Source organism: Alligator sinensis, unplaced genomic scaffold (genome assembly GCF_000455745.1).
Source record: "Alligator sinensis unplaced genomic scaffold, ASM45574v1 scaffold23_1, whole genome shotgun sequence".
Lineage (NCBI taxonomy): Eukaryota > Metazoa > Chordata > Crocodylia > Alligatoridae > Alligator > Alligator sinensis.
The window spans coordinates 111638-121526 of NW_005841890.1; the positions used below are offsets into that span (position 1 = coordinate 111638).

The 9889-nt window shown below is 41.7% G+C and overlaps 1 protein-coding gene across 2 annotated transcripts in view; it reads left to right on the plus strand.

Annotated features, from left to right (window-relative positions):
- The first annotated feature begins 6942 nt into the window (after positions 1–6942).
- The window catches only part of SUCLG1 (succinate-CoA ligase alpha subunit), a 13006-nt gene continuing 10059 nt past the window's right edge, over positions 6943–9889 (plus strand). The window contains exon 1 of one of the 2 annotated variants that reach the window (XM_025197147.1): positions 6943–7055. The gene's annotated coding sequence lies outside the window, so the exon portion shown is untranslated. Of the gene's footprint in view, positions 7057–9889 lie in introns of both variants that reach the window. The other variant, XM_025197148.1, reaches the window with a different exon arrangement.

Below are 9889 nucleotides of genomic sequence, written 5' to 3' on the forward strand. Positions count from 1 at the left end.
TTCCCACTATGTGATACAGGCTTATGTTGCACTTAGGGATGGTGGGCCTCGGCCCACCAAGAAAACTAGAAGCCTACCTCAACTGGGGAGGCCAGTGAGAGCGCAACAGCTAATTATAGGGATCAAAAGAAAAGAAAGAAAAAAAACCAAGCATGATCATAGGTTAACAATATGGGAGTCAAAAGAGGACAGCGAGCAGAGCACACTGGCCAGAGACCACTGACCCCTGAACCAGGCAGAGAAGCCTGTGGATCCTGACCAGTGAATCTCTGCCTGGAAATGAGAACAGGAGTAAGAGGAAAACAGCCCCACGCTTGCCCAGGCTCCCTCCTGGCCTGGTAGATGGCCAGCATGGGCAGAGGCAGGAGGAGATTGACCAGGAGGTCCTGGGGCTTGGTGAGGCCGTGGATGGGGAATGCATAATAGAAAAGGTGCAGGTAAAAGCCTAGCCACAACTTCAGCAGGGGGTTGTGTGTGAGGCAGGATCCTGGGGGTGATCGACCTATAGCGTGATCGGGTACATGGCAGCCAGTGATGTTCTTAGGTATATCTAGTGCTATAGGAAAAAGCTATTTTAAGCAGTCACACAAAAGCCTGACAGCTTACTGTTTAATTGAAATGGCTTTTTAGTGGTTCTTTCCGCCTTTTTCATCCACCTCCCTCTGCTGACAGGCCCAAGCCTCCTGGTTATTTCAAGCAAATACAGGGGGAGAAGGGTTAAGTGTTTCCTCTTCACTCTGTTTGCTAGCTTTTTGGCTGTTGTAGAGGCGGTGCACAGATCCTCAGCTTCAGTTGCTGCAAAGGGGATGTCTTAGCTCAAGGGTGGGCAAAATGCAGGCCGCAGGCTAGATGGAGCCCGCCAGGCCATTCTATTTGACCCATGGGGCCCCTAAAAAATATAGAAAGTTAATACTTATCTGCCCCTGGCTGCCTGTCATGCGACCCTCAATTCCTTGCCAAAACTCAGTAAGTGGCCCTCCACCTGAAATAATTGTCCACCCCTGTCTTAGCTGGACAGGAACAGAGCAGCTTCATGCTTGGGTTTAACTCAAGTGTTTTATTCCAGGCAGCAGGAGGGGAAAAAGCTTGATTTGATTCTTGTCCATTTATTTATTTTTCATTCCTTTGAACTTTGTGAACATCAATGAAACGGACATGACTGGTTTTCACTCTGCTTCAGTTCCCTACAGCTGAGCAGCAACAAGCTCAATTGTGGTGTCCCTATGCAGATTAAAATGGTGTTTACCAGGGATTTTTAGCCTCTCACAAAGCTGATCTGTAACTTATAAAAACCATGGTGCAAGGTACAAGATCAGATGGTGCTACACCAGCATAAACCTGTCAGGATTTAAGTTGCTGCAATAAATCTCAGTCTGGACAAAAACTTAAATACTACACTCGATCTCAGCTTTGAAAATAATCTTATAAACACAAAGTTTAAACTTGGTTTTCCTAAAAAAAATTAAAATTAAGCTTTTAGGCAATTCCTTTTTCTTAAAGAGAAAAGGGAGGCAATTGAAGAGTCCTCATTTTCTGTGGAAGCTAACAAAACTTTTCCTAGGAATGCATTCTACTTGCAAAGTTTTCCACTTGCAACAAGTAAGCAGATAGTTGTAAGCCATATGTAAGGCTCTCCGTTACTGTACCATGTCAAGCTCCTGATTCTGTTATGATTTCCAAGTTTAAACCCCCTTCCTTTCCTTTCCCAAAGTCCAGGTTCTGTTATCTCTAAGTAGTTGGGTGAGCTCATGACTTGACCTCCAAAGAACTTGACCTTCAGTGATTCTGCAGGATCAGTTGGGGCCTATCTGTCTGCATTGATATCCATGGGATAAAAGCTGCTGGTGGTGGTGGTGCTGCTACATCAAGATTGTACTTACAGCAAGGCCATCCTGGATTCCAGCAAGGGGTGTTAAGTTCCTGTCTCAGTCAGTCCCAGGACAGCTCAAACCAACTTGAAGTGTGATTTGATCCTGGGGTATTTCTCATGCTTGCTTCATATTTATTTCATTTGGTTTTTCAGTGCACAGCAGCAAAATTATCCCATGGTCTATATAATAAAACCATATATAGCAACAAGTAGTTTTCAGTCTTTTTTAGACTCGAGGCAGCCCTCCATAACTTGTGAATTGAGCAGCACCTCGTTTCAAAAACAATCTTATTTATTACAGTGCCTACCTCCTTGCAGAGGGGCTGGGCAATGGGGGCAGGGGAACAACCAGGCAGGTTAAGCTTGATCCTGCCCTTATCTACTTCATCCCTACCTTCCCTCCTCACAGCTCATGGCACCCTTCAAAGGATCTTGGGGAAACCCCCGGACACCCTGATTGAGAACCACTGATGTAGGTTTTAAAGGCTCAGAGAAGCAATCTGGCTGAAATAGGCTATTTTCATAGCTTTGATTTCAGAGGGGGCTCTACAGCCACACTCCCAGATGTCCAGCGAGATGCACATTTCTGTTGTCTCGATGGATGGATGGATGGATGCCTGCCACCTATGATTTCACAGTTTAAGCCCCCTTCTCCTTCTCCCAAATAAAAGTGAACAGTGCAGGCAGCACTCATCTCTGATATCAGTGGTCAAAGGCTAAGGTTTCCAGTCCAAGTTGAACTGCTGTCACTGTGAATAAACTGCAGGTATGCATTTGTGAAGAATGGATTTGACACTTACTAACACAAGGCTGAAGCCTGGTAATGGGAGAAGAGTTTTGCTATACTCCACAAAGGTTAGTTGTACTTGCATGGAGGCATCCTGACTTCTCCCATGCAGTTGATTAGACCTGCTCAGAGGCAGGTGGTGTGGCTTAGTTAGTGGATGAAGGCCTTCACTGGGACTTCTGTTCCTTGGCTTCTATTCCTAGGCCTGCTCCTCGCCTCCTGTGAATTTAGATGCATCATTGCAGTTCTCTGTTTCCGTCATCTATCCTGCCAGCTGCTTGTAGCACAAACTCTCTTTCTGTAAATCTCATACCGCAAAACTCCAGTCTTTAATTACAGTGTGGGTAGAAGTCCCAACCAATAAAATAATCAGTGGCAATCTTTGGTAAACTTTTTCAGTATAGACAGGCATGGAAAACTATAAACATGGAGCCATTTTATAACATATCGATGATTTTTATTTTTTTTTATATTTTGTGGGCACAGGTAGGATAAAGTGACTTTTTTCACTTATTCTGAAGTGAATGGCTCCCCAGACATCTAACTGCTCAGATGCAGAACCACAGTTTTTCAAACAGCTGTTTCTTTTCTATTCTTTTTTCCCTTTTTAAACCATATTTCTTCAGCCATGTGAAAAGCATGCACTCCTGGATTAAATCCACAAAAAGCTTGGAATTTAAGCTGGCTTTGCATTAGAGGTTGTTCTGTGCTCTGCCTTGGAAAGGATTGCCAAGTGTATCTCTCTTCATACTTGAATAACTTGGAAAAAGGCTTGCAAGCTCTTCTTTTTCACTTTAATATATATATTTATATAATATAGGGCTGAGAATCTGACATTTAGCTTTCAAACTATCATGAAACCTGTAAGCCCCTTAACTGTGGAATTGCTATCATGACACTGTAATAAAATAAACTTGGTTGTTTGTCACAAGGCTTTGATCAAACAAACTAAATTACTGAAACTTATGATTGAAATGGACTTTGTGTTGTGCTAAAGAAAGCAAGCAAGCTGTGAGAACACTTTGTTTTAAAGCTTGGACACATTGTCGATATTGAAATGTCATATAGTTGAGACTTGCATTGAACAGATCACATATGGCAGTTACTTCTCATCCTAGGAAGCTCAGCAGTCCTTAACAGGCATGCATAAACACCAGTCTTAAACATCTGTAGTTGGAGGTTATATGCAGTACTGAAATGTCCAGGATCTCTCTTTGTACTGGGGATGTTGGCAGTGTTCATACATGTGCAGATTCAAATGCACTTAGGTCTGATCTAAATAAAGTTTCACTGGCATAACTGAATTGGTATTAAACAGTGAAATTCATAGATTCATAGAACCCAGCCTGGTGCTTCTCCGGTCTCCTCTTGAAGACCCCCAGGGTAGGGGAGAGCACCACCTCCCTTGGGAGCCCGTTCCAGAGCCTGGCAACCCTTACTGTGAAGGAGCTCTTTCTAATGCCATTGTTTCTCGTTACCCCAGGGGATGCCCTAGTAAATAGAGCATCTCCTATTCCCTGCTGCCCTCCCCAATTTGAATTTGTAGGCAGCCACAAGGTCACCTCTCAGCCTTCTCTTGCGAAGGCTGAAGAGATCCAGGTCCCTCGGTCTCTCCTCGTAGGGCCTTGCCTACAGACCCCCAACCGTATGAGTGGCCCTCCTCTGGACCCTCGAGATGCTCCGCATCCCTCTTGAAGTGTGGCACCCAAAACTGGACGCAATACTCCAATTTTGGCTTGAGCAGCGCCGCAGAGAGGGGAAGCATCACCTCCCTGGACCTGTTCGTCATGTACCTGCTAATGCATGATAAAGTGTGGTTAGCCTTGTTGATCACTTCATCACATTGACGACTCATGTTTGTCTTGGAGTCCACAATTGTATGTGTGGACCCTTATTTACTTGCTTACAACAATGTGGTTTGTCCTTTTTTGTGACAGAAAACAGTCTTAAACTGAAGTTCACACAAATAGCAATCATTTCTAGTCTTGTACGGTCTGGGACAGAAGTCCCATAAACTGGCTTGGCCTTTTTGAAACCGGTTTCTGTTCATGAACTTCTGTTCTGCTACAGGTTTAAACCAGTTTTTGATCAGTTAAACTGGTTTGTGTGCAACTTCTGTCCTTAGCTGTAAAGATTACCTGTAACCACAATTCGTTATTCAGTATGTTTTGAACCTCCTATAAGCATATACTTGTTTTACTTTACTTTCTTTCATTTTAAAGACTATTCTGTAACATTAAGAATTATTTCTAGCAATACTTGCTTCTGTATTGTTTCTCGCAGATATTATTCAAGTGAGAAAACTTGTTGGATTAAAATGTTGCCAAGTCTCTCTGACTGTGAAAATCTGACATATCTCTCTAATGGCAGTTCTGTCATAAATGTGTGTACTATGCCCTTTCATACGAGTTTCCCTTTAAAATTGTATTTAACTGCATGTTGTTAGTGATTGGCTAAACCTTCTGTACTTTTTTTTTTTAAGCATAGCTCCTTGGAAATTGACTGGTATTGTATTGTGTGTGAAAATTGGCCAGGCATATGCTTTTATAGTTCTTCACTACTTTTCAGATATGCAAAAAACAGAAGCATGGACGTGGCTGATTTTAACACTAGGATATAAGGATTTAAGTTAACAGGCTACTTTGAACCTTTGGTTCAGTCTTACAACTAGTTTAGCCTAACTAGGCAAATGGACACAGTGCACACCTTCTCCAAGCTTTTCCAGGAAATATCTTAGAAGGATTGCTGCCCCTGTACTTTCATTGTCGAAACAATAAGTTTATAACTTCATAAGTTCATGACTTTCGGGAATGGCATGCGTCTAATTTTTATACACTTAACAAAAATCATTTAAAAAAACCCCAAACCTTGCAGCATTCTTATCCTCACTTGTTAGTAATGTGTCTGAAACAAATGGACACATGCAGGGATCCTGCCATAGGCCTTTGTGTTGAAGTATAGAGGGTGTTTTTCAGCCAGTAGTGGGGATGACCTGTAAATGTGTGGCTCCTTTTTCCTTTCTCCATCTAAGGACAGTAGCTCGTATACGCACGTGCTTGAGTGTCATCTTGATCAAACTTGAGAGACTATCTAGAGTCTGTTTGAATTTTGGGGGGGATTTTTTTTTAAGCTTCTACTTCCCCCCCTCCATAAAGTCTGATTCCCTCAACATTTTTTTTTTCTTATGCTTGTAATTTTCATCTGATGAATACTCGTCTCGGCAGCCCTACTCCTAGAGTAACAAACTCATTACCTGTGCTATAGAGTGGAAGGATGCACTCACCTACTGAACCAATGCAACAATAAATGTGTAAAATACTCCAAGTATGTCATGGAAATGAAAGTCATCATCACCAGAGTCAGTCCTAGAGATGAACTGAAACTAATTTTGACAAAAGGATGTATCAAGCTTTTTTTTTTTTCTTTTCCCTTGGGGGAAGAGGGGAGATGGAAATTAAATAATTAAATCTCTCCTGACCCCCTGTGTAGCTTATTTGAATGTGAAATGTAAGTCTTGCTAATTAGTAACACAATAATATCTTACGTTTTCAATAGAGGGACCGTGAATCTTATTTCCTGTCATTTGGCATGCTCTGTGCTCTTAATCTCCTTTAGTTGTATATTTTTAAGGGGTTGGAAGCAGTAGGGAAGAAAACAGTTAAACAGTTTTTGGGGCATTAGATGGAAACTGCTAGTGATTGGAGTCACTGGTCAGTCGGGGGATTAGTGGGGTTTAGGGGTCCAAGTATTTTTTATCTTTGTGGTTTCTGAGCCCCAGCAGCTAGGCTGTAGTTGGAAGGTAGGTCTATCTAAATATTGCTTGGAAGTACTATTTTGCTAAGGAGTGGTTCAACATGCTTGATGCTTCAGACTGGCTTAGGTATGGAAGTGATGCTGTGTCTGCATGAAATAAATAGGATTCCTGAATATCAGGGCCTGTTCCTTTCTCTGAAACCTCAAGTAAGTCATGGATCATTTAAAAAAAAAAAAAGTGTGTGGGAAGTGGTGGTGCTGATATTGGAAGCCTAACATAAGGCATTTATGGTCCGCTGTACACATGCCGAGCACCAGCAGCTCCTAATGCAGTCAGCAGGTGCTACGCAGGCATGGCATCTCTGAATATTGGGCTTCTGTTCCTTCCTGGATGTAGTCATACCATGGCTTACTTGCCAACTTCAAGGGGTTATTTGTGGCCTAGTGCATTATTATGTGTAAGGCCTTGTAGAAGAATCAAGTAAAGTTTTGGTAATGTTCAAGTTTAATATTTTGCTCTCTTTCTCTCCTTTTCCTCCAGTGCAACCGAATGGAGTAAGACATAGTTCCTATTCAGCCACACGGAAAAATCTTTATATCAATAAAGATACCAAGATCATTTGTCAGGGTTTTACCGGCAAGCAGGTGTGTATAGGCTAAACCGTTTTCCACTATGACAAGTGTAATCTCTCAAAATATTTAAGTTTATGAATGAGATTTAAATGACCCATTTGCTGATGATGCCATGGGACTGGATTATGGCACCAAAAAGGACTCTGTAGTTCTGCGCTCCTAATCCTAAAAGATGTTCCATATCTTATGCTTTGATTGGTCTTTTAGTAATTAACATATTTAATAAACCTGTCTTACAGATTTATTACTATTACTTTGCAATTTTAGCCTTGCTACTGTATGCAGCATAACATCTTTAAAAAAAAAATCTGAAAGGGAAGTTTCTGCTCTGTAGACGGACCCCCCACATTTCTGCTAAAATACCTCTGGACAAGGGAAATGTTTTTCATTGTTAAAGCAGTTTGTTCTGGACACTGTCTTACAAGCTTGTTAAAACAATATTCAGTGTATAATTCTGTAACATGTCTGGCAACTATTCTGTCCATGCATGCGTGTGTAACAAAACCTCTCTATAGAGTAAGTATTGGAGCTTTGTCATCTAAATATGAGGGTGCTGTGTATATACTCTTGTTTTTTTTTGTATTTTTAATTTTTAACAGCAACCTGGAATCCTACTGTTTCCAATCCAGTTCATGCTCAGATTCAGTAACTGGGCTCTTCAGTGTCTCTGGTTAGTGTTTGTTCATTCAAATGTTACCTTGAGACAATGCCTTTTTGTTTTCAAATCTAGAGTTTATTTTCCAGAGGGATTCTGTGCAATTCCTGTTGTCATCTTGGTTCATTTAATCTTCTCTTCACATTTTCTCACTGTTACACATTTGAATGAAAAATAGTCTACATCTGACAGTAAAATCACATTGATATAAACTGGTAGCAGCTGTTGATATTCATTCATTTTACTTACTTATCATATCTATTATCTGTGAGAACAGATATGCAGAAATAAAGGGTGGACCTCCACTGTGCTCTCAAAGTATTGGCAAGGGGAAAACCAGCTACTCTGTCTTGTGACTTGGAGCACATCAGCTCTGATCTAAAAGAAAAAGCCATTTCATATTATTCTGAAGGTCATCTAAAACATTCCTGTGCATTGCAGATTATTTATTTGTCCTATCAGTTTGTTGTGCTGTACACTGTACATTCATTTCGGGAATGGGGGGACCAACTAACTGTAGCCTTTGTATCCCATGCCAGTCTTCTGGTTGAAACGGCTACATTAAGTTGTTTAATTTTGGGAGCCAAGATAGGTTTTTGTGCATCTTACTTTGTACATCACCTCTTTGATCTTTTTCGTTGTATGCACTTTCTTCTGTTTCAGTCTCATACCCTTTTCTTTGTGGCAGATCAGTTTAACTGCATCTAGCTAAACTGCATGTTATCTGATATCCTCACTCGGGACATGGTTTGGATTAAACAAGCATGTTACTGCTCGGTAACTAATAGGGATGTAAATATTGTTTTTAAATTAATTGTTTAACCTCCTCTAATTCTGTCGGTTAAACGATAACACAGCAGCTCCCATAGCTGCTTCTGGGAGCCACTCCTGGGGCCCTTTGACTGGGTGGAGCGGGGGAGGAGCAGCCAAGCCAAGCCAAACAACACAGCCCAGGTGAATCCCTGCACTGGGAGGGAGCACCTGTGAACCAGCAGATAATTGCTTAATTAATGAATCATCACTAGGCCTTGCCCCTCCTACCTGCCCTGCTGCTTTCTGATTCCTGCTAGGGCATTGCATGGCTTCCCTTCCCCACTTCTTTGCCATGATGCCCAGCCCCTGAACTAAAGGATAACCAGTAAGCTACCCAGTTATCACTGCAGTTATCATTTAAACGATAAATCGTTTAAACTTCTGCAACCCTAGTAACTAACTTGTCATTTTTTATTAGAAATAGGTTAGATGGGGACAGTTTTGACCAGACTGTCTTAGCTTCAGAAAGAGATCTTGAAGAGTATCCTCTTTGTTCTTGAACATTTCCTTTTGTCTTCCTGTCTTGTTTCTAAATGCAAACTTTATTTACCTTTGACTTCTTGACTTAACACTCTTTTTCCTTCCATCTACCCTTCCTTCCATCTGCCTGCTTCTTTGTCCCCTTTTGGTACCATGGTGTGTCCTCTGTCAGGAACTTTTGTATCTCTACTACATTTTCTTTTTGACATCTCACGTGAAGCTATCCTCGTCATTTCAGTTGCACAGAAAGAGAGCAGCTTTATAAGGGTCTTATTGAACAAACGCTTAACACATGTTAAATCTGTGTGGTATTAAAATTGCAAGGTAATGTTTACTGTGATCCGTAATGTGCTCAGCTCACTGACTGTGGCTCCCAGCCCCGACACTGAGCTGGAATCTTGAACTGGCCCTGGAGAGGTGCCAGGGCCAGGACCAACAATCATCTGATTGTTGATCCCAGCCCTTGAACCCTCTGGGGCTGCAGGTACCTGATTCTGGAGGATCCTGATAAGTGAAAGATCCAGGATCCTTCCTCTTAATGTATGTGGCTCTCCTTATCTCACCTGGAGTGGGGTGAGGACTGCAAATTGCTCGTCTTATCACCATGGAGAAGTCTGATAGCTGAACACGTTATTTAATATTATCTGGAAATGCTTCTTCTGCAAAAAAATCATAACTTTGCTATGATACAAGCACACAATGCATGTTTTATTGCTTGAACACTTGTGTGTTAAGTGCATTTATCATGCAGCATGACCCTGAGACTTTCTAAATGACCATTGTTGCACTCCAGTGAATTCTAATGCCTTAAGGGAGGGCAGGATGGCCCCTTTGGGTGTTTTTACATGTACTACGGAGGTGGCAGGCGGCAGCATTTTAATCGGAGTGGCTTCCAGAA